Raw genomic sequence first — 26713 nt, 5'->3', positions numbered from 1 at the left:
TCGCTCAACATACATACACTCTCCCTCCCCTTGTTCCCTCTCTCTCCCACATTCCTCTTAAAAAAAAAATTAAATAAATAAATAAATAAATAAATAAATAAATAAATAAATTTGTATTATCTCTTGAATTCCTATTATTGATGTTATTAATTATTTTAGGAGGTTTTTTTTCTTATTTTTCTTTATATTTTATTTGCCAATTGTATATAGAAAAATACTTTTCTTTGCGGACATGACCATTAGGGCTCCCTGTGGAACAAACTATCTTTATGGCTGAATTCTTTTCTTTTTCATGTGAACTTCATGGAATGTTTGGATATAGCTATGAAGGACTTAGAGATGCCTCACAGGGAACAAAGTTGTATGCCAGGATAGAGTATAGTACTGTAAGAGACTAAAATTTACCAATATATACCTGTTTTACCAAGTAAAATAAAGCTTCGCAATTCAAAGCCTAATAAGTTTGCATTTTGTTTCATCCACTATTAGAGGCAAATTATGTTATTGTAATTTTTACCAGTGAAACAGTCTGGATGAACTTGTGAAAGAGAACAGCAAAAAAGTATATATGAATACTACCTTATCCAATTTCCTAGAAACCATAGTAAATGTTCTTTTTAAGACTGGATATGACTAAACTTTATTAGAGTTGAACTGTATTCTGGGTAATTGTCCAGTAATAACCTTTGCTAAATTATACGAAGTCTTTACTTTCCTTAACAGAGAACACAGACTCCCCAACCTCTAATATTATCATCATTCAAGATAATGAGCAACACAAACCATTCTATTACCAATCTAAAACCAATAAATGTCAAAGTAAAGAAGTATGCAATATTCCGGCCTGAAAGAACAAAGGACAAAAGTAATGATAATACCTCTTTATATTTGCAGTCTATTATATCATGCATAACAAATGATGCCGTAATTGTAGACAGTGTTATTTTAACAGGTTATAAGGAGAAGCTAGTGGGGGAGGTGAGAGAATGTTTTGACTATTGCTGTGAAAAATGCTTCCAGCTTCTTAATTTAAAATAGCTAGCAAGAGGAGGATATCATTTTTAGAGTGCATTTGATTTTAGTTCTTCTTGGAGGCATATAAGCTGAAGATTTCAGTGTTTGATCAACCATCCAATTCACTGCGTTGGTGACTTCAAGGTAGTTAGAACATAGGATCTAATACAATATATTTCTTTCCAACTAAATGATCATCAGAATGAACAGGGAGCAGATAAATAGTTTCATAACTAGTTATTTCAGTCTAGTGGAAACCAATGTTGGAAAGGCAAATGTGTGTTAAGCAAACTAAACCTTGTTTCTCTAGTGAATATTGAAAAATAAAATGATGTTCTATCCTACAGCATTTTAGCTCATGTGTGTCTTTTTCTTCATGAAATCCTTAGGTTTCTAGACTGTTCAAGGGAAGGCCACTGGGCCCACACATGAGGGCACCATGGCTCAAGCTCTGTCTCCCCTGACTCACATATAAAATTATTTTTTAAATATGCTTTCCAAGTGGAAAGGGACTTGAAGATACTGTAGTCCACACACATTGCATAAAATATAAGAATAGCCAGGAAGTTCTGATGTGTGTGATATAAGTGATGATGTATTTATGTATCTAACGTAAACCTATCTTCTCAAATGTATCCAAAGACGTGGGGTGATGTGTAGATTCTTTGTAGGTAAAGTTTATTGATATTTGGTGGAGGTCTCCCTTTTTTAAGGCTTTAGTGGCATTTCATAGTGGCCATGCTATCAGTCTTTGTCTTCTTTAAACTCCTACCTCTGGATGGAATACCATTGATAACTGGGCCAATACAATCCTTTAAGTTCAGGATCATAAGAAGATCTTTGCCTTTTTTTTCTTTTTAGTCTACAAACATAATTACCATTGCAATTTGTGCTCATAAGAACAGCAGCCACAAACTGTTTTTGGTAGCAATACAATAGAACATATTTCCCCCCTTCAAAATATGTACAAGTGGTCATAATTTACACGAGAGCGATTAAATTCAGTTTGTAAATAAATCACTAATTGTAATTAGAAAACTCACCAACAGAAAGGAAACGTTCTGTTTTATAAAAATTGCCTTTGCTCCACCCTCTGGGTGTGAAATTCTCTTAGGAACCTTCTGCAGCTGGATTGGTATAGGAGTTCATTCCTCACAACTTGGTAAACGCTCTATGTTGTCAGTTAGCCAATCCCTGCCTGCCTGGCTCCAAGAGCATTCCTGTACCAGTTAGTAGGTGATAGTTTTGCATGCCTTTGTGCATTAATCTCATCTCGTGCAGAATTCGTGTTTTTTTGTTTGTTTGGTTTTTAATCATGAAGAAGTAATATGCCATCATAGCATTAGTATACAAATGAACAATATTCTAAGGAATATGATTATTTCAGGCTCAATATAGTTGCTATATGAGGAATATTTTCCCCAGGGAACTTTATTTCGGAATTAATGAGACCATTTCTTTCCTTTTCTCTCTTAGAAAGATCAAAATGATCTGCAGAGATCAGAAGCTTATAAATTAAAATACTTGCGAAAATAATATTGTTTTAATTTTTATCTCAGCCAATATCCAATGGAATTTCTTTAGCACTAGCATATTTTAAGTTTGTCTTTGGAGCTATAATTATTTGCTGATTGGATTTGCTACAAAATCCAATATCTCTTTGCTTTTCCCCTCTTTCACTCCTTTGAAGAAAGATGTTTATTTTCAACAATCTGGAAGATGATTTTTGAAGTATTCATCTCTGGCACGAAGAGTTTGAATTTAGGCTGATGATGTTTACGTTCAATGCTATCAGACTCTTGTTTAGACATCTATGGGGTCTCCTTCAATGAACTGTCTCTTGAAAACACCTGATAAAATTGCTTAGTAATTGATGATTAAAATGTTGCTTAACATTTTTATTAAATTAAATTCACTCAATAACATAAGCAAATAATCTCCCGAAGTATGAGATTTTATAACTCCATCTTCTCAGAAAACCATCATTGAGGTAGGATTTTTTAGCATTCAATCAAAGTCTGCAACATATTTTGTGTTTCACATAGGATGATTCTTTTGGGGGGGGCCCTAAAATTATACCACATTTATTGCCTACTCACAGTGTAATTTGTCTTTTACTGGATAGTTCTCATTTAACTCCAAGTTCACTAATGTCAATAATCTCCACCTTTTACATATTTTATCTAATACTTGGAACTCAACAGATATTCTGTATGTATTTCTCTAAATAACAAAAATGAAGGAAAATCTTAGTCATTTCAGATTAATGTGGCTGTTACGGCCTGCCAAGGTAGCAAATTGAGTACCAAACAAAATATTTCTGGTTTTAGTAAATTTGTGGGGTCTAATTCAATTCTTAGGTTGTAAATCTGGATCTGAAATAATTAAGAAAACAAAGCATTGCAGACACACCGGGCTAAGTCAAGAATATTTGACCTAACACTTCTTTATCATAAAACGACGAATTTACAATCTCTTTAATCAAAAAGGGCCATATTCTTCTCTTAGATATTCAGGTAAAATTATCTGTGATTACTTCAAGAGTTCAGAATAAATTCTTGAAGAACAGCAAAATCTATCCCTGTGAATTTAATTAAAATTAACAACCATTATGTTGTAGTGATTGTTTAGAAGGAAAGAGCTCAGATTATAGATCCAGACTTTAGTATGATAGTCAAAATGAAGTGGGGGATAGGTTTGGTAATAAAACAATTCATTGATGATGCTACTCTAAGTGGCTTTTAAATTCACTTTTACTGTTTCTAAAGAAAAGAGAATACGTTGATGCATTCGTCCCTACCTGAAGCTACCAATTAAAATGGTGTTTGCATTTTGAATTAGCACAAACCTTCTCCATTCCAACTTCAAAAAAAAAAAAAAAAAACACACACTAAAGTTTAAGGCAATTGAAAATATATTCCTAACATTATCTTATAACCTCTCTCTCTGCTGCTTATTACTGTCCTCTTTGTTTGGCTCTAGATTTTGTTACAAAAGTAGAAAATTAATTACATTTGAAGAGTTGGATTTATTCTTTAGTCTTTATGGCATATTCAAACATATATTTGCTTTAGGCACTAATTTCTTTTTTTTTAAAAAACACCATTTTCCATTTAGTCCCTCAAAAAACACAATGCATATGTTGAACACATGAGCAACTGTTGTTAAAAACTAATGTGTATTACCCTAAACCAAAAACAACAAAATAGTTGAATATTTATCTGTTATTGCATGGCTGAGTAATAACAGCTGTAACTTATGGAACAGACTATGGTGCCAGACAATGACTTTATACAACTTGGAAACATACAAACTATTTCCCCTGTTTTATAGATGAGGAAATTGAGGCTCAAAGATATTTCTTAAAAAATTCTTAGAGGTCAGACACCTGAAATAAAACCCAGTTTTGCCTGAAGTTAACATCTCTTTGAAGCATGATACCATAGTGCCTCAGACCATACTGTATGCAATTTTGTTTGCTGTCCTGAAAGTGTGAGTCACCACACATGAAGACATGGCCCAGGAACCAAAAACTGTCAAGGGGTGATGTCCTAACCAATTAACCAAGATAGATGTAAATTTGGCTTGAGAATGGAATATGAGAATCTGTTGATAGGAAAAACAAGTTGTTGTTTTCTTTACTCCCCCTCTTTGTGCTTGGTAGAAGATGGATTCAGAGTGTTTTTTCTTGAAGTGAAAAGCCATTGAGCACTTTCTATGCAAAAATGCAAGCAATGATCTCTTTAGCAATAGTGATCCTTTAAAGTTGAGAATACATGTTTGTCTACTAAAAAAATAATATATTATTTTCTTCAGAATATTATTATGTAGGAGAGTGCTGGAATCAATCTAACATATATTATTTCAACTGTTGTGAGGTGAGGATCTGCATGCAAAAGTAAAATTACATGTAGCAGGACCAATATGTACAACACATCGATGCAGAGTTTTGTTGGAATGGTGGGGACGAGGGGTGCTGGTGTCTTTCTATTGATTCGGGGAAAGGAGTGTCTCTACAGAATCATCTGGTGCTTCACATCAGAATAGTTTAAAAATCCCTGATCCAGATTTTCAAAAGAAAAATTTTTCAATTTCTTAAGGGTGTGTCAGTTATATTTTAATTTTCTCTATTGGGCAACGTTAAAAATGACTAAGAGAGCCAAGCAAAGCTTCTGTGTCCCATTAGAATCAGTGAAGGCTGAGTCTTTATCAGGCAGATAATATTCAATAATTAGTGAGATTATCGTCAATAGTTCCAATAGTGTGAAACCTGGATAGAGTGTCAACATTGGGAGAAGAAAGGGCTGCGAAAGGATTGTTTAGAAAGGTGAGACACATCTCTGGGACTAGGAAGATGGATTCTACATGAAATAAGAAACCCCCAAACAAAGTAATAGCCCAGTAAGTGAACTTTCTCTAATGCCTCTAAGTTTCTTTACTTTGCATTATCTTTCTGTCTCTCTCTCTCTCTCTCTCTCTCTCTCTCTCTTTTTAAGTTTGTTTATTTTGAGAAAGAGACAGAGAGTGCGAGTTGGGGAGAGGGACAGAGAGAGAGAGAGAGAGAGAGAGAGAATCCCAAGCAGGCTCTTCACTCTCAGCGCAGAGCCCATCGACTGAGCCACCCAGGTGCCCCTCCCTCACAGTATCTCCTTATCAGGTTTTGTTATAGTTACCATCTAACTTTTCTTTCCTCTTTAATGTATTCTGTTAAATTGGTTTATTTGTATCTTCAGGAGAAAAACCTGGCTGATTGCATTAGTTTCCGTGGGTGCTATAACAAATTACTACAACATTGATGGCTTAAAAAATACAAATTTATTACCATATGGTTCTGGAGGCCAGAAGTCCAAAACCGGTTTCAGTGGACCCAAGTCAGTGTTGACAGGTCTGGCTCATTTTGGAGGCTCGGGGGAGAATCTGTTTCTTTGCCTTTTCTAGATTCCGGTGGACACCTGCATTCCTTGCCTCATGACTTCTTCCTCAAACACCTCCAACCCCTTGCTTTAGTCAACATATCTCCTACTTGTGTAGACAAATCTCTTCCAGCTTCCTTCTTATAAGAACACTAATGATTATATTTAGGGCCCATCTAGATAATCTGGGATATGTCCATCTCAAAATCCTTAATTAAACCACATCTCCAAAGTCCTTTTGCCATACAAGGTAATACAGGTTCTAAGGATTAGGACGTGGGAACTATTATATGCCTATCACAATAATTTTACCAAAAAGTGTTTATGTATTTGTGTGTGTGTTTTAATCAAACCAATTTTCATGTGAAAATAGCAAAAGAAGATTGTGGTTATTTAGATAATTAGGATGAAACAATACCCCAAATCTCTACTTTTGCTTAGTCAGATACTTCAAGTAATATTTTTAAAATTAAATTCCCCAGGAAAGCCCTGCTGTCTCTTGGTCTTGGGGTAGTGACTCTTGATCTCAGGGTTGTGAGTTGAAGCCCATACTGTGTGCAGAGATTACATAAAATCTTAAAAAAATAAACAAGATAGGGGCGCCTGGGTGGCGCAGTCGGTTAAGCGTCCGACTTCAGCCAGGTCACGATCTCGCGGTCCGGGAGTGCGAGCCCCGCGTCGGGCTCTGGGCTGATGGCTCGGAGCCTGGAGCCTGTTTCCGATTCTGTGTCTCCCTCTCTCTCTGCCCCTCCCCCGTTCATGCTCTGTCTCTCTCTGTCCCAAAAATAAATAAAAAACGTTGAAAAAAATTAAAAAAAAAAAGCAAGATAAAATAAAGAAATTCAATTCAATTCAATTCTCTGGAATGTATTAGTTCTAGATTTCACTGTGGGGTAATTCTTATTCTAAAAGGTGTGATTAGCTCATGTGAGGTTTGGAACAGAATTGTAAATTTTAAGGATTGTGCTGTTTCTTGCATTCCTCACAGCCCTTTATGATTTGCTGTTTGTCAAATTGGTACCATTCCTCTACGCAATAGTTTTCTTACTCTTTCCTCCTCCCCATAAGTGCTATCTGAAAAGCTGCCTTTCATATTGACAGCCACAAACGTCAATGGAAAAGCAACACATGCTGTGTTACATGTGACATCAAATATGAATATTTGGTTTTATTTTTGCTGAATATCGGAGTAATTTAAATTATAATAGATTATAGTGTGTTAAAATTACCAGGGGAAAATTATCAAGGAAAATACAAATAAAAGACGCTTATAGCTACAAATATTTAAATGGGCTTTAATGATAACGCTTTTTACTTGTTCTAGTCACTAGAGGCCTTGGAGTAGGGGCCACTACAGAACTTTCTTGTTTTTTTGCACAGCTCTCTCTTCCTATAGATTTCTTTAGAGCTGGACTAGAGCAAAGATGCCTGCAGGATTTCTAGCCTTTTCACATCTCTTACAATGGTCAGAAGCCAAAAAAGTGAGATGCTTCCAGATTGTTTCCCAGAAGAGAAAGAAAGACATTTCCCAGGTATAATAACCAAGAATCTCATCAGTCTGAACTGTGTCACGTGCCAATCTCAAAGTTAACAAGAGGCTTGGCACAATCCTGAGATACAGGCTGACTGAAGCCAAAAGCTAGGTCAGCATTCTCTGCAAATGAACTATGTTGGGCAGTGGTAGACATCTGACAAAAACTGGGCATCTAATACTAGTGAGAAGAGAAGGGAAATAAATGGCATAAAGTTAACCCAAACCGAGAACCCCATAAATGGGAGTCTTCCCAACAAAGACACTGATCAGAATGCTTAGTTTAAAAGAAAAAAAGAAAAAAAAGAAAAGAAAGAAAAGAGAATTGATTTCATAGACCAGGTGTATTAATCAGGAGACAGAATTAGTAAGAAACTGTTCCAATGGCTTTTAAAATCTTGGGCGACATTCTCCTTTATTCAGTTTAGAAACGGAACATAATTTGACCTTCCATGGAATGGTGAAATTCACAAACTTAATGTAATTACCTATGATTTTTGAGCTGCAATATCTGTGTCTTCGGGTAAGTTACCCCAAGATCTCCATCAGACTATTTTTTAAAGAAGACATTATATTTTGACATCCACAATATTCTGCCACAGTAGCTGCCTTCCCCAGAGTTGTAGTGTTGATGCACTGATCTCAATGATCGTATTTTTCTTGAGGGAATTGTCTCCACTCATATATATATTATACAGCCTTTGCATGCTGAATTGCCTAAATATATCATTTCCAGCTTTATTTTTTTTACCTTTATTTCAAACATATCTATCAAACCACCTGCTAGAATTTTTCTACTGACCTGTGCTAAGGGCATATCAAACTCAAAGTGCCCACGTCGAACACATCATTCTCTCTCAAGTTGCCTTTAGTCTTAGTGCTGTCATCTTCCACGTAAGCATAGAAACAGTAGGTCCGCAATCTTGACCTCTACATCCATGCCTCAAACACATATCCAATCAGTCTTAAAATTCTGAATAATATATTCTCTATATTTCTTCAATGTATTCATCACTTTCTAAGTATACTACCATAACTCTCTTTATTTCCTGATTGCTTCTTGAACTTCTACAATAAAGCCTTTCACTGGCTCCTCTGCATTTGTCCTTCTCAAATTTTTTCTCCACAAAGCTTTCAAAATGATTCAGATTTTTAAAAATTCGTTTTAATATTTATTAATCTTTGCGAGAGAGAGAGAGTGCGAGCAGGGGATGGGGCAGAAAGAGAGGGAGACAGAGGATCCGAAGCAGGCTCCTCGCTGACAGTAAAGAGCTGGATAAGGGGCTTGACCTCATGAACTGTGAGATCCTGCACCATGAGATTATGACCTGAGCCATAGTCGGATGCTCAACCGAGCCACCCAGGTGCCCCGATCCTTTCAAATTTTAAATCAGCCTGTGTCACTTCTGTGTCTAATCTGTCAAAAGACTACATATCAGTTATGGAATAAAAGGCAAGCGTGTTGACATGATTTTCAAGTCTCCTGATTAACACCTCCACTGCTAATACCTACTTCACATCACCTACTCCAAGCAAATTATGTTCTTGATTCCGGACCTTTGTACCCCTTCTTCCCAGAAAGTCTTTCGTCTTTCCAACCATATTTGGTGTGTCTAACTCTGTTTCTCTTTTATGACTCAGGTCAAATATCAGGCTATAGAGGATGGCTTTTTCATTGCCTCCCCCACATTTTCAGGCCTGACTGTATATCCTTTTTCTTGTTCCCCTTCATATCTCATACTAACTAATGCATTGTCCTTATAGAAGTAAATCTAGTTGCTTATATGTCTTTCTAGTCTAGACTCTGAAATTTCTGTATTTGTCCTCTCACAGAGATTATGCCATTAATTTTTTTTTCATCCGCCCAGTTCCTAGCACAGCACCTGGTGCCTATAACCATTGGTAATTCAATAATGAGGTTTGAATGAAAGAATGCCGTAATAAATAAATAGTTAAGAGCAGAGGTGATTATACACATCATTTTGAAGGCTTAGATTCACTATTTTTATAGACTGAAAATATCTAATATGAGTTTCACAACTCTAATTAAGATCGTATTGGTGACTACAATATGTTTTATCAACTTTCCTTTTTAAAGTGATTCAGCCTACCAAGGTTTTGTGCGTGTATGTGTGTGTGTGGTGGAAAGTAGTGTCAATAATACAAATAGAGTAGTGTATCTTTTGTGGTATATGAGCACTTCCATTTCAGTTAGTTTTCAGAAAAACAACTTCTAGATTTTATTTGACTGTATCTCATTTCCCAGTGTAATGCAGGGGTTAAATATTCTGTCTTTCAAGCCATGTTCTTTTGATTCAAAATCGTGCTTTACCACATACAAGTGACGTGTTTTTACTGTTTTTTATTTACATTAACTTACTAAACCATAAACAGGAATGTTAATAAACTCCCTACAAAGGGTTGTTACCATAGTTGAAGATTGAGTCAAAATCTCTGTGTTCTTTTAATTACCGCAGAATCTCTTAACAGGCCAGGTGGCATTCAGAACAGTGCCTGACCATTTTTTAATCAATTAATAATTGTTAACTATGATGATGATGATATGGATTCAATGGATTGGATGATTCAAAAATATTTATAATTCAAGTAAGTTAACCACATTGTATTAAATTAAGTCATATCTTAGAGACCTTGAAATTGCTAACTTCTGATCTAAGTTTTCCTAAAGTCTCTTATTGTTTATTCTTTTATATATTTTTTAATTTAAATCCAAGTTAGTTAACATATGGCGTAATAATGATTTCAGGAATAGGATTTAGTGATTTATCACTTACATATAACACTCCATGTTCATCCCGACAAGTGTCCTCCTTAATGCCCAGCCCACATTTAGCCCTTCCCCCCACCCAACACCGCACCGACAATCCTCAGTTCTCTGGATTTAAGAGTTTCTTATGGTTTGTTCCACTCCCTGTTTTTGATTATTTTTGCTTCCCTTCCCTTATATTCATCAGTTTTGTATCTTAAATTTCACATATGAGTGAAATCATATGATATTTGTCTTTCTCTGACTAATTTCCTTTAGTATAATACAATCTAGTTCCATCTAGCTTATTGAAAATGGCAAGATTTCATTCGTTTTGATTGCCGAGTAATATTCCAATGTATATATACCACATCTTCTTTATCCATTCATCAGTTGAGGGACATTTGGGCTCTTTCCATACTTTGGCTATTGTCTATAGTGCTGCTACAAACATCAGGTTGCATGTGCCCTTTTGAATCAGCACTCCTGTGTCCTTTGGATAAATACCTATAGTGCAATTGCTGAGTCATAGGGTAGTTCTATTTTCCATTTTTTGAGGAGCCTCCATTCTGCTTTCCAGAGCAGCTGCACCAGTTTGCATTCCCACCAGCAGTGCAAAAGAGATCCTCTTTCTCCACATCCTCACCAACATCTATTGTTTCCTGAGTTGTTAATTTTAGCCATTCTGACAGGTCTGAGGTGATATCTCGGTGTGGTTTTGATTTTCTTATATTTATTTTTAATTAATATCTTAGTTTCCTCTTCAGCCTCTTAGTTGTCATTTCGTGCTAGTGTCAGTATCCTAAATTCTAACATCATTTTCTGTTATTTGGTGTATTTAGGTTTACAAACAGTTAAATAATATTGTTTGAGAGTATGGCTACTTGACCAAAGAAGGGAATAGCAGAAAAGGAATTGATTAAATCAGTCAAGGTGTCGTGCACAGGGTGTCCATGGCTATTTACTTCAACTAGTTCAGGAAAGAGTCTGATAATATTCGATGCGGAGACCACAGTAAAATGAAAAAGACTTTAGTAAATGTGAATTTTAAATCCATGTTGCCCCTTAATTTATTATTTATACACATTATATATTAAATTACATATGCTTATGTTTCTGTACGTGTGTGTGTGTTTATCATTCATGTATTGTAACTCTGTCTTCATTACTGAATGTTGAGTTCAAGTTGAAACAGCGACTTGTATTTTTTTTATTGAAAAAACTTTTTTTTAAGTTTATTTATTTATTTTGAGAGACAGAGAGCATGTAAAGGAGGGGCAGAGAGAGAAGGAGACAGAGAATCTCAAGCAGGCTCCATGCTATCATTGCAGAGCCCCACGCAGAGCTCAGTCTCATGAACCATGAGATCATGACCTGAGCTGAGATCACCAGTCAGGTGCTTATTGGACAGCCACTCAGGTGCCCCAAAACAACAACTTTTAGGGAAAAACTAAACAGAGCCACTTCCATTTTTTCTAATTCTGACTTGTCTCAAGAAGACAAGTCAATCTATTTTTGGAAATTATATTCATTTGCCTGTGTTTTTTATTCGTCTCCAAATCAGCAAGGAAGTCAAGGCAGCAACTCTGTGGTGTTCTGTGCCTGAGAATTGTCCCTAGTCATCAGCCGCCATGGGAAACTGCCTGGCAGGTGCAGTTTCGCCTCTCAGTCACTTCATTTCCCTCATTCTTACTTCTGCCAACCTCGCACTGCTAACAGCCATTTGAACAGTGGAGAAAGAAGCAGGGAAGAAACAGAGAGGGAAGTTCATTTACTGGCTTGTTATTCTTGTTGATAAAAGTATTTTGGGGAAAGTACGCTAGAATTAGTAGTGATTAATCCTACTTTGTAATCTTAACTAGCACCTTGGTCACCTGTACCATTTGTTAAGTTGGGCATCAATACAAATTCAACAAATAAAATGTTAAGGTACATTAGAAGTGTCTTCTTCTTTTTTTGCTTATATCAGAAACCACCAGCTAGATAGTTTAATATAGTTTAACTTAATTTTGAGAGAAATGCTTGTATATGTGATCAGTATAAAAACAACAAGGAAAAAGCTAGTATTTTCTAGAAACATTGATTTTTAATTTTTTTTAAATTTTTTTAACGTTTATTTCTTTTTGAGACAGAGAGAGACAGAGCATGAAAAGGGGAGGGGCAGAGAGAGAGAGGGAGACACAGAATCTGAAACAGGCTCCAGGCTCTGAGCGGTCAGCACAGAGCCTGACGGGGGCTCGAACTCACGGACCCTGAGATCATGACCTGAGCCGAAGTCGGACGCTTAACTGACCGAGCCACCCAGGTGCCCCATGATTTTTAATTTTTTACAATGATTCAGATTAATTCTCATTATAATTTTTTTAATTTATTAAAATGAATTAATTCTTTATTACTTCATTTAATGAGATCTGAAACGTTTGGGGCAAGATCAGAGCTTACTTTATTCCATGGAAATTTGGGAGCTGCCACCTTTTCAGACTGGTTTAGGGAAATAAGCCTCTTTCTATAAGTTATGTTCTCTGTTCTTTTTCTTTATCTCTTCCTAAAGCTCAGTTTGTGCTTATACATTTCTATGACACAGCAAAATCGATAAATGGAGGAGGGAATCTAGTTAATAATGATATTTTCCTGGCCTACATAGTCAGCCACCTTCTTTTATGGATGTTTTTTCATTGCATTAACTCATTCTTCTGGTAGGGAGTCAACATAATCAATAAGTATATATAGGCTGGAATTATGTTCTTCTGTTGGTGTCTACATTCCTCCCAGATGGCTATGGGCAGCTCTGTAAGCTTGTAACACATTTTTAAATAAGCTCTTAATCATTTTCTATGGTTACATCCATTAAAAAATACAACTGAAATGAAGTTTTTTATCTTTTCCCATTCCATTCCCTATACAGGCTGAGATGCGTATTTTTTGATTTGCAAATTATGATAAGGCTTTATATCTCATTTACGTATAATGGGAAATACATGTGAGAATATTATTTTAAGGGAAATAAATAAGTTTTAAAGGACATGGTTGAAATTATTTTGATACACTGGGATGGTGTTGGTGACCATTTCACAGAGTTTGAACCATAGTAGACACCAGAAGAAGACAATGGAGAGAGAGTAATATTAGGTAATAAAACATAATATACCTAGAATATAGAAAAGACTTTTAGATTATAAACATTAACAAAGGGAGTTCATCACACTTAAGTGATCAATTTGTGTTATAGAAATCCATAAGATTAAAAAAAATATCTCAGTTGGTTGGTCTTGATTTTGGCTAAGGTCATGATCTCATCATTCATGAGATCAAACTCTGAATCCAGCTCTTTGCTGACAACGTAGAACCTACTTGGATTCTCTCTCTCTCTCTCTCTCTCTCTCTCTCTCTCTCTCCCCTACCTTATGCTCTCGCTCACTCTCTTTTGCTCTCTCTCTCTCTCAGAAGAAATAAGTGTACTTAAAAAAAAAGAAAATTGTCAGAAAAAAGAAAGAAATTACTTGTCAAATTCAACTTCTGGGTCTTTAATTTATGACTCCTGATTTAAAATCATGTTTTATATTTATAAATGCCACTCTACACTCAAACTGCAAGCCAGTTTTGGATCATGGGATATTTTAGGTCTTCTACCTTTCTTGCTATATTCTATAATGAAACTAGTAATTGAAAGACAATCACGGGCTACGAATTTCTTTTACTTCAAACATGGAGTATAGGGGCACCTGGGTAGCTCACTCCATTAAGCCTCTTGGTTTCGGCTCAGATCATGATCTCACGGTTCATGGGTTTTTGCTCATGGTCAGGCTCTGCACCGGCAGCACAGAGCCTGCTTGGTATTTTCTGTCTCTGTCTCTCTTTGCCCTCCCCTGAGCCCTCTCTGTCTTTCCCCAAATAAATAAGTAAACATTTTAAAAAACATGAAATGGCGTATGGGTAGAACCCAAATAGTAAAATTTATTTAAGTATATCTGCTGTTTGATTGATTTGATTTATATGTTGGTAAGATGTCTCTCAACTAGCAAAGGAAAAAGATTTTCAAAAATATTGAATGGAACAGGAGGGAAAAACACAGTGATCCTACACTATTCAGGGGCATGTTCTATGTGGTATAATTATTGTTGTTACTGTGACTATTATTTCCTCATCTGTAGCAGCATTCCTGGTACACAGTAAGGGCTCAACTCATGGTTACGGAATTCAAAAACAAAAATCAAAGTTAAAAAAAAAGATTAAAAATGAGAAAAATGGCTTACTCAACAATGTAACTTGGAAAATATGTGAAGTACAGTGCCATATAAATAAATATAAACATACTCTAAATGAAATAATTTATTATTTTAATTTATGCTTAATATACATCATTAAATGTTTAATATCAATGGAAATCCAAATCAAAATGTGAATTAAATAATATACTATCTGTAACATTCAATGTTGTTTTATCATTTGCCATTATTAACCTATTGTCTCTGAATTCCAAATATTTTCTACTGAATTGTGCTTTGTCGTACTGAGGCTAAGAGCTTTGCAAATACCACTTCTTCACCAGTTGGCCTTATTATATCTTGCCAATAAAGAGCACTAGGGACATTTTGGAAGCAAAAGCATTTCTGTTTTCTTACCACAAGTGTAACTTTACCAGAGCTTCAGCAATTCCTCACAGTTTCCAGCTCCTTTCTGGAACACTCACAAAGTGTCTCTAGACTAGACACTAAGAATCATGTTTTTATGGTCTGACTCCCCTATATTCTTATTTATTTATTTATTTATTTATTTATTTATTTATTTATGGGTAGGCTTCACAGCCAGTGGGGAGCTCAACGTGAGGTTTGAACTTGTGACCCTAAGATCAAGACCTGAGCTAAGATCAAGAGTCAGACACTTAACAAACTGGGCCACCGAGGTACCCTTGACCCCCCTCTATTCTTTTTTTAATGTTTATTTATTTATTTTGAGAAAGAGATCGAGCGAGAGCAAGTGCATAAGTAGGGGAAGGATAGAGAGAGAGAGGGAGAGGGAGAGAATCCCAAGTAGACCCCATGCTCAGTACGGAGTCCAACATGGGGCTCTATCTCACAACAGGGTGATCATGACCAGAGCCAAAATCAAAACCCAGATGCTTAACCAACTGAGCCACCCAGGCCCCTCTCCCCTATATTTTTTATGTTTAATATTCTTTCTTTCTTTCTTTCTTTCTTTCTTTCTTTCTTTCTTTCTTTCTTTCTTTCTCTCCTCTCTCTCTTTCTTTCTTTCATACAAGATAATCAGAATTGAATTAAAGATAACCATTTGTTCTTTATATAGTATCACCAATGGTCCATTTATACTCTGTTTTCATTTAGTTGATCTTTTAATTTAATTATTTTCAATAATTTGATTAGCACCAAAGAAAAGTTAGTACAGTGCAGTGGGGACATAGCTGGTATTTTCAATGAATGGTAACAGGTCAGTTTCCTCGTGTGAGGAAAAATATATCTTGATTATTATCTCATATACACAATCAGAGATAAGTCTAAAGTGAGAGGAAATATTTCAAAGAAAACATAGTAAATTATTACAAGCTTAGAGGACAAAAATATTTCTTCAACAAGAAAGATCAATAACCATAAAAGAAAATTTGCAAATTGGCCTGTAGTAAAAAAATAAGATATTTGATTGCTAAAAACATCACTAAAAGTATAAACAGGCAACACATGGAGTGTAAGCAAGTATTTACAATATATATGTGACAAAGATTCTACATCTAGATATAGGAAGAGAAATGATTGAAAAAAAAAAAAAGAAACTCAAAAGAAAAATGGCAGACCTTGCATATGCATTTCACAAGAGTATATCAAATTAACAAATTTATGTAAAGAAAAGTAAAAATGTTGGAGTATGACAGTGATGATAGTGGAACATGATAGGTCAAGTTGCTATAACAATTTTGGAAACAATTTGAAAGTATCTACTAAAGTTGAAAATATGCAGACCTTCCAACAATTGCTCTTCTAGATATATGCTCACCATATACACATGTACACACGTTCACCAAAAACATAATAGCATTGTTTGTAAAGGAATTATTTGTAAGAGCCTCAAAAAATAAACTTTGATATATTCTAACAAAATATTTAGAAAAAATTAACTCTTGGGGTGCCTGGGTGGCTCAGTCAGTTAAGCGGCCGACTTCAGCTCAGGTCATGATCTCGTGGTCCGTGAGTTCGAGCCCCGCGTCAGGCTCTGTGCTGACAGCTCAGAGCCTGGAGCCTGTTTCAGATTCTGTGTCTCCCTCTTTCTCTGACCCTCCCCTGTTCATGCTCTCTGCCTCAAAAATAAATGTTAAAAAAAAATTTAAAAAAATTAACTCTTCATAACTATACTTTGAAAATATGCATTCATCTCACAACCATAATGTTGAACAAAGGAACCAGTTAGTAGACTGTGTGTGTGTGTGTGTGTGTGTGTGTGTGTAGTCTAATTTCAGTTATATAAATTACAGAAATAAGCAAAAACTAATCTATGATGTTAGCAATTAGGATAAATGGTTACCCTGGATGAGAGTACAAGATAATGACTGAAAGAAAGCAAAAAGGGGATTTCTAGCTTGCTCTTAAGGCCCTTGTTTTTTATCTGAATGTCAGTTAAAAGGCTATCCACTTGTGAAGATGAATTTTTCTATAAAAATTTTACACTTCAATACAAAGTTGAAGGAAATAAAGAAAGCTAGGACTGGGCAAATCTCTATCTGACCACATGCATTTACCTAACCTACCTTCCTGCCTCTCACCAGCAGAGGCATTGATCATCCAGAATCCCATGTCATTATTCCTTTTCATGGAATTTTCTTTACATATATGCACTCCAAAAAAGTTTTTTTAGGAACACATAGGATTACTGTTGCTAACTTATAAAAGGATACTGTGCTGTGTATGTAATGGCTGTTGAGATTCACTTTTTCCCCCAAATGATATTATTTAGATTCAACTTTGAGTACCAAAACTGACACTCGACAGTGTCTATGTGTGCATGTTGTGTGTGTGTGCTTGTATAAACAAATGAGTTTGCCTATTTAGATATATAAACGGTTAAGCTCAATCCCTATGTTTTGCTATCTGATTTCTTATGTGTATCGTTCAATAAAACTTAGAAAACTGGCTTTTCACTTAGGAAATGTGATATACTTTTGATCTAATTTCTGTTCAAATTTAGCTACATATTAATATCAGTTTAAAAAGTAGTTTTTGAAATAAAAAAGCTTGTTAGTTTCCCATTTTTATTAACATTATTTTTTTTTTGGATACTCTCTTTTTATTAACAACAAGAGTTAATTCCAATTATTACCATATCATTGTGATAAAGCTGTTAATTAGCCCTCTGTCTTACTATTATTAACATTAATTTGGCATCATACATACTAATAAACAGAATAAATATTCACTTGCTAGGCCATAATACTCAGGCTTTTATTGATTATAATCACCAGACACATTGAAGGACATTATTTGACTTATGGTTTATATGAATTAAAGCAATACAAATATGTTAAATTGAATTTTAATACATACAAAAATTAAAACTAATTTCTTATTAATTAAGAAATAGTGCAGCATTTTGTTTCTATGAGGGCATACTGGTGATGTGTTCTAAGCATAATTTCTGAGTAATAAATGCGACATTCCTGTCATTACCTTTTTAGTCACATGAGGATAATAGGCTATAATAATCATTAAAATGAAATATATCTATTTCTTAGAAAAGAAGAGGAAGAATGAAATAAGAAGTGAATATGAAGAATAATAAGGAGTGAAATACAAAATTCACAGATGGGAAAACGATATATTTTAATCTGCTCTTGACATAATGGATCCTGAACAAGGGTCTTAGCATCATAGAAAATTTATTTATTCCTAGGAGTAACATTTTCAAGGCTGGTTGGAGATGGAAATATTTTTATTTGTTGGGAAATAGTGCTCCTTAGAAGATTTTTTTTACTTCTAAGTGCACCTGCAGAAGATGAAAACATATTTACCCCTGTGGGAGTTTGTCTGGAATATTATAATTCACGAAGAAATGCCTGAATGAAACATAGTTTATTTCACACACCTTCATTTTTATATTAAATTTGAAGTGGAAAAAAAGCTCTTCATAATTAAACACATGTCTGGCTTCATTTTGTCGGTACAACCTTTCTATTTCCAAGTGAACAAAATATTCTAAAATTGCTATAAAAGAAAGTATTTTAATCTTTTCTTGAATTCGTTCAAATCTGCATCAGCAAGTAGGTAAGACTCCTATTTATGTGTGCTCTTTTAAGAAATTCTTATTAAGCTCTTCCTAAAAATTCATATCAAATAGTTTACTTAAGAAGAAAGATAAGAAATTCTACTGGGTTTGGTAAAGCTTTTCCTAAGCAGATTTTTCCTTCCATCATTTTTGTATCTTGTTAATAATTAGTTCTTTTAAGCAGCGGGAAAACTATTAAAATATGTTTCTTTGAATCATGGTCCAATTTTCTTCAAACACACAGAGATTATTCCAATATATGTGATTTGAAGTGTAGCCAGAGACCTGGTTTCTAATGTATTTGGGTTGTCTAAGAGTCTAATTTATTTCATTGGAGTCAAGTCTTTAAATTACAGCCCCTTTTTAGAATGAAGATAACATGTGGCATAATAATGCATTAATTACCATTTTGTCATTTTAACCTATGGTCACTTTTTATAACAATCTATTTTAACTCCTGGATGGCAGCTCTGGGTAACTTGACATGAATTATGGAAGGAAGCTCTGTTCAGGATGCTGAAGCAAGACAAAGGATCAGATTGACAAATCAGACTTATAAGAAGATTTAAGTGACCATACAGAATAGAATGAGCAAGGAGAGGTCTGGGACCATGAGCGCAGCCTGGTTCTTCCTTGCCTCATTAGAATGCTCTTTGACTCAGATTTACACAAGAAAATTCTAAGTAATTATGTGGCTATATTATTTACACAGGAGGGAGCCATTTCAGCCTGAAGCATCTTTATTTTATACTCAGATTAATTCCATAGTTGGTGTGACATGTTTAGTAAATCCATTCCCCATAAACTCATAATTTCCAGGTTTGTTTAAAATAAGCAACCCTAGACAGATTAGGTATGCCCTGTTAAACAAATTACATACCTAAGGACCCCCTGGCTAATAAATACTACTAGTGAGTTTTCAGGGCGGTCTGTCTTTGAAGGCTTACGAGGAGAGTTGAAGGGCCTCCTTCTTTCTTTGGAGCATCTGCCCTTATAAAAGGGAGAATGGATGGAATGTCCATTGCTCATCATTTTCTCCCAAACATTATCAGATGGAGAAGAGAACCAGGTGAAGTAATAGAAGTTGGTGATAAAAAGAAATAGGTTGCCCAGCAGATAAAACACCAAAATGAGAGATAAGGATTTGGGAAAGAAAAGGAAGTCACGAAAGTATCTGCCTATTTCACAAATCTATCTAAATCTACCCCAATATCTGTATAAAAATACTTAAGATACTATCACTTCCCTGTGAAGAACTTTTTCAGTGTTATGTTTTGTTTTCATTATTGAAATAGCCCCATTTTGCTGTGTTGTTTTCTCGGGGAAAATTACTTAGGATTTCATATTCTCTACCAGGGTACTAAAAAATATAATAGAGATGCTGTGCCCATTAATAAATTTTATTACATTTGCCAGGGTAGTAGCCACCAAAACCATTGAGAACATCCTGATATCACTTCCTTAAGGATAATATATATTGATTCTAATTCTTTAAAAAATAATACAAAACAATTAAACACGAAATGATACAGTTATAAAATACAAATTACACCTAACTTAACATACTTGGCGTGGGTGGGTATCCTACATGGTATCAAACTCTTATCACAGTAAAATTAAAGCAAAGTAGAAATAGTATTGTTGAGTATATCATGATTCTTAAATTTCCCCTAAGAACAAAACTATGATGTCTAAAAGAGAAAATACAGTTTTCATATGATTGGCCTGTATAAATAGACTATCTAAATAAATTTTCAGCATGACCCAAATAATTGTCTGAAATAGACGCCAAATAGAAATCATCTCTCTTTCTCAATATTGTATCTGAAATGTATTGTTAAATGTCAGGAAATTGGACAAATCTCTATTGGAGATCCTGAAAGCAGGAACCAGAAGAAATACTTTTTGTTAGTAACTGGTCCACAATATGATAATGTATGTTTTATGTATTCAGTAGGTGACCTTAAGTAATGAATGTCTTACCATTCCCCATTAAGAGTTAAACAGTCTTGTATTTGTGATAGGAATTATGTTGGATTCAGTTTTGAAGAAACTGAAGAATGTATAAAAATAAAACTACAATTCAGATAGCATCCTTGGACTATTATGTCTCAGGGGTGTACATAATTTTTCACATAGGTCTAATATTTTTATGTAAACTATTTCTAAACCTTTCCTTCTCATGATAGTCTATCAGACTGCAACTGGGCACATATTCTTTCCTAATCTAATTATTTCCCATAAACTGGATAATTGCTGAAAAATCTGATCTTATTATAATCCCGAAAAATAAAATCTATGGTTCAATCTCAAATGCCAAGTGCTGAAATACAAGGTCAGTAAGCAAGAGGAGGGGTCAGCATTTTGTGAAAGGATTTAAAAATTATGATAGAAATAAAACATATCTCAGATTTAAAATGCCACCATTCTTTATGGATGAAAGTAAAATGGGAGTAATACCCTTATAATTACTTTAATCATATTTTATTTGGTAAGACTATATGATAATAGTTTGAGCAGATAGGCAAACATGCCTCAGTAATTGACATTGATGAATAATAATGGTGAAGAAGGGAATAGTGAAAGCATAATAAGTAATTCACATCAAAAATAGATAGGTAGAATTAATAATAAATTTATAATGGTAATGACAGGAGTTCTTATAAAGTCCTTCTTCTCAGGTTAAAAATAAGTAAGTGCTGAGATTTCTGGGAAGATGGCTGAGTAGGACGACCAGTAATACAGTAACAGTAGGGAACTTTAACATCCCACTTACCTCAATGAATAGATCATTCAGACCAAGAATCAACAAAAAATATGGCTTTGAATGACATACTGGACCAGATAACAAATATATTCAGACCATCCCATCCCAAAACAAGAGAATATACATTCTTTACAAGTGCACATGGAAAATTCTCCAGAATGGATCATATACTAGGCCATAAAACAAATCATAATACATTCAAAAGGATTGAAATTATATCATACATCTTTATCAACGGCATGAAACTAGAAATCAATCACAAGAAAAAATGTGGAAAGAACACAATACATGGAGGTTAAACAACATGCTACTAAACAATGAATGATCAACCATGAAATCAAAGAGGAAATAAAAAAGAAAACATATGGAGAGAAATGAAAATGAATTACATCAGTCCAAAATTTGAGGGATGCATAAAAAGCTGTTCTAATGGGAAGATTGTAGCAATACAGGTCTACATCAAAAAGCAAGAACAATCTCAAATAAACAACATAGTCTTCTAACTAAAGAAGCTATAAAAAGTAGACTAAACCAAGCCCAAAGGCAGGAGAAGAAAGGAAATAATAAAAACTAGAGCAGAAATAATTGAAATAGGGATCAAAACAAAGAAACAAAAACAGTAGAAACATGAAATTACTGAAGCTGAAACAGAAAGAAATAAGAAAGTTGAACACACCAATAACCAGACATTGAATCAGTAATAAGAACACTCCCAACAAATAAAATTCCAGGACTAGATGGCTTCACAGATGGATTCTGTCAAAAATTTAAAGGATAGTTAATACCTATTCTCCTCAAGCTATTCCAAAACATAGAAGAGGAAGGAAAACTTCCAAATTCACTCTACAAGGCCAGCATCACCCTGATATAAAACCAGATGAAGACACTACAAAAGAAGAAAACTAATGTCTCTGATGAGCATAGATGCAAAAATCCTCAACAAAATATTAGCAAACCAAATCCAACAGTATATAAAAAAATCATTTACCACAATCAAATGGTGATAAATCACATTAACAAGAAAAAAGATAAAAAAAAAACATGATTATCTCAATAGACGCAGAAAAAGAATTTGACAAAGTAGAATACCCATCAATGAAAAAAAAATAGTGAATAAAAATTTCAACAGAGTAGATTTAGGGGAAACATACCTGAATGCAGTAAAAGCCATATATGAAAAACCCACAGCTAACATCATACTTAACGATGAAAAACTGGGAACTTTTTCTTTAAGATCTGGAATAAGACAAGGATGTCCAGTCTCCTCACTTTTTTTTTTTTAACGTTTTTTATTTATTTTTGAGACAGAGAGAGACAGAGCATGAACGGGGGAGGGGCAGAGAGAGAGGGAGACACAGAATTGGAAGCAGGCTCCAGACTCTGAGCCATCAGCCCAGAGCCCGACGCGGGGCTCGAACTCACGGACCGCGAGATCGTTACCTGAGCTGAAGTCGGAAGCTTAACCGACTGAGCCACTCAGGCGCCCCTCTCACTTTTATTTAATATAGTACTAGAAGTCCTAGCCACAGCATCAGACAAGAAACAGAAATAAAAGACATCCAAATTGGTAAAGAAAAAGTAAAACTTACAGTATTTGCAGATGACATGATACTATATATGGAATATCTTAAAGACTCCACCCAAAAATGACTAGAACTGACAGATGAATTCAATAAAGTCACAGAATACAAAATACAGAAATCTGTTGCATTTCTATACACTAATAAAGAAGTAGCAGAAAGAGAAGTTAAGAAAACAATCCCATCTACAATTGCACCAACAATAATAAAATACCTAGTAACAAACTTAGCCACGGAGGCAAAAGACCTACTCTGAAAACTATAAAACACTGATAAAAGAAACTGAAAATGACAGAAACATATGGAAAATATTCCATGATACTGGATAGGAAGAACAAATATTGTTAAAATATCCATACTACCCAAAGTAATCTATAGATTTAATGCAATCTCTATTAAAATGCCACCAGCATTTTTCACAGAGCTAGAATAAATAATCCTAAAATTTGCATGGAATTACAAAGACCCCAAATAACCAAAACAAACTTGAAAAAGAAGAACAAAGCTGGAGTGAACACAATTCCAGATTTCAAAATATAATACAAAGCTGTAGTAATCAAAACAGGATGGCACTGGCACAAAAACAGACACATAGATCAACAGAACAGAATACAGTCCAGAAATAAACCCACATTTATATTGTCAATCAATATATGACAAAAGAGGCAAGAATATACACTCACTGGGAAATAAACAATCTTTTCAATAAATGGTTTTGGGAAAACTAGACAGCTATAAGCAAAAGAATGAAACTGGACCACTTTCTTAAACCATACACAAAAATAAACTCAAAGTGGGGCGCCTGGGTGGCTCAGTCGGTTAAGCGGCCGACTTTGACTCAGGTCACGATCTCATAGTCCGTGAGTTCTAGCCCCGTGTCGGGCTCTGTGCTGAATGCTCAGAGCCTGGAGCCTGTTTCAGATTCTGTGTCTCCCACTCTCTCTGACCCTCCCCCTTTCATGCTCTGTCTCTGTCTCAAAAATAAATAAACGTTAAAAAAATTTAAAAAAAAAAATAAATAAATAAATAAACTCAAAGTAAATTAGAGACCTAAATGTGACACCTGAAACCATAAGCTTCCTAAAAGAAAACATAAGCAATAATTTTCATGATACTGGTCATAGAAATGGCCAATATTTTTCTAGATATATCTCCTCTAGCAAGAGAAACAAAAGCAAAATGAAACTATTAGGACTACATCGCATTAAAAAACTTTTGCACAGGGAAGGAAACCATCAACAAAGCAAAAAGGCAATCTACTGAATGGGAGAAGATATTTGCAAATGATAAATCTGATAAGGGTAAAGACTTTGTACAAGTCAACATACACACACAAAAACACAAATAATCCAATTAAAAATGGGCAGTTTATGGGATGGAGCCTCATGTCAGATTCTGCACTGACAGCATGGAAACTGCTTGGGATTCTCTCTCTCTGCCCTGCCCTGGTCGGTCTCTCTCTCTCTCTCTCAAAATAAACGTTTAAAAAATAAGTCAATATCCTAGTCAATATCCTTTATTTTTATTTCAGGTTTTTATCTAAATTCTAGTTGATTAATATCCCAGATATAATTTGATAACTTTTTTTAATTTTTAAGTTTCTTTATTTGAGAGAGAAAGAATGAGTGGGGGAGGGACAGAGAGAGGGGGAGAGAGAAAAGCCCAATTAAGCTCTGCACCATCAGTGGAGAGCCCAATGCATGGCTCAAACTCAGGAACCTCAAGATCATGATCTGAGCTGAAGTTGGGCACTCACCCTCTGACCACCCAGGCACCCATCCCAGGTGTAATTTTAAATGGAAAATAAAAAGCAGATCAAAATCCATTTATAAGTTTATTTTAAAAAATAACAGAATCTTTTAAGTCAAAATGGAAAGGGAGAAATTGGTTGGAAGAATTATTATCTAGATCTTTATGTGAAAAATTGTAAAAAGCTACTATATTATTTTAATGTGTTTCCAGTATAAAACTACTATAAATTTCAATATATTTTAAATGAAGAAAATAATATATAAAATATCTGTGTGAATTATATAGATTTATACATCAAAGCACAACAAAAATAAAAAAAGAATATTACTCTGGATTTTATTTTATTTTTTGTAATTTTTAAATGTTTATTTATTTTTGAGAGAGAGAAAGAGAGAGAGCATGAGCAGGGGAGGGGCAGAGAGAGAGGGAGACACAGAACTGGAAGTAGCCTCCACGTTCTACGTTGTCAGCACAGAGCCCAATGTGGGGCTCGAACTCACGAACTGTGAGATCATGACCTGAGCCAAAGACAGAGGCTTTACCAACTGAGTCACACAGGCACCCCATGGATTCTATTTTAATGAATTCTCATATAAAAGTATGTAGATATATAATTTCATGTCCAAACTTTAGAAATTTTTAGGCTTATATATATCTGATAAATTATCTTCAATAACTTTTTGTCACTTAATTCAAATGGAGTCTTTTGGAAAGTTGTAAATTTATCTCTTTATTACTGTGTTTCATGTTGGTTTTTGGTTACAATGTAAGATTAGAGGCATTAGAATATTTAACTAGTGTAATGGTGAATTTTATACATCAACTTGGAGGATATTTTTGGATGAAATTAGCATTTAAATCCATGAACTTTTGTTAAAGCAGATTGCTGTCCATAATGTGAGTAGGCCTCATTCAATTAGTTGAAGACCTTAATAGAAAACAAACAAACAAACAAACAAAACCTCCCTGAGCAAGTGAGACTCTAGAAGACTTCTTTAGGACAGAAACTGTGTCATCAGTTCTCCTGGGACTCTAGGTTGCAGGCCCATTTTACAGATTTGGACTTGCCAGCCTCCAAAATCAAATGAGCCAATTACTTATATAAATTTCTTTGTATATATTCATATATACATTTCCTATTGGTTCTCTAGTTTCTCTGGAGAAACTGATGAATACCTCTAGTTTAAAATTGAGTTATTAAGCTGTTTGATAAAAGTTAGGAAATTATCACAGTGATTTTCATATAATTATCTTACATCTCATTCTGGTCTCATTTTTTGTACAAATATTGTATTCCAAACAGCTATTCCTACATAACTAAATTATGATTTAGTGCAAGGATATTCTAAAGTTCTTTCATTTGTCATGGGGATGCTCCTCAATAAAATTATATCTAATATGCATGTGTTTGTCTAGAGTCAAATAAAAGGAGACAATATCAGGGAATTAAAAATATCTCAAATATTACTTTTAGCCTTCTCCTTTATTACCTTTCCCTAAGACTGGACATAGGTCTCTTAATGAAATTATTAAAGCTGTTAACTCAATTAAAAATATATATTTTTAATGTGTATAGCATTTGTCCATATGGTCTCACAAGTTCATTTATTAAATAAAATTGTAAATTATATTTGTATACTTCATGAGTCTCATTATAAACTAAACCTGATGAACTCATAAGGGACCAGAATACTGGTCTCCAGTGATAGTCTTTGAAGGCAAATAACATGACAAATCAATACATATTAATGAATCAATTAATTAAAAATGAAACATCCCAGGGCGCCTGGGTGGCTCGGTCGGTTAAGCGTCGGACTTCGGCTCAGGTTATGATCTCACGGTGAGTTCGAGCCCCGTGTCGGGCTCTGTGCTGACCGCTCAGAGCCTGGAGCCTGTTTCAGATTCTGTGTCTCCCTCTCTCTCTGCCCCTCCCCTGTTCATGCTCTGTCTCTCTCTGTCTCAAAAATAAATAAACGTTTTAAAAAAAAAAAGAAACATCCCTTGGGGCATCTGCGTGGCTCAGTAGGTTAAGCAACAGACCCAGTTTCAGCTCAGGTCATGATCTTGCAGTTTTGTGAGTTCAAGCCCAGCATTGGGCTCTGTGCTGGCAGCAAGGAGCCTGCT

Source organism: Herpailurus yagouaroundi, unplaced genomic scaffold, assembly GCF_014898765.1.
Source record: "Herpailurus yagouaroundi ecotype Mexico unplaced genomic scaffold, PumYag 162, whole genome shotgun sequence".
NCBI lineage: Eukaryota > Metazoa > Chordata > Mammalia > Carnivora > Felidae > Herpailurus > Herpailurus yagouaroundi.
Note: the sequence above shows the minus strand (reverse complement) of the source record.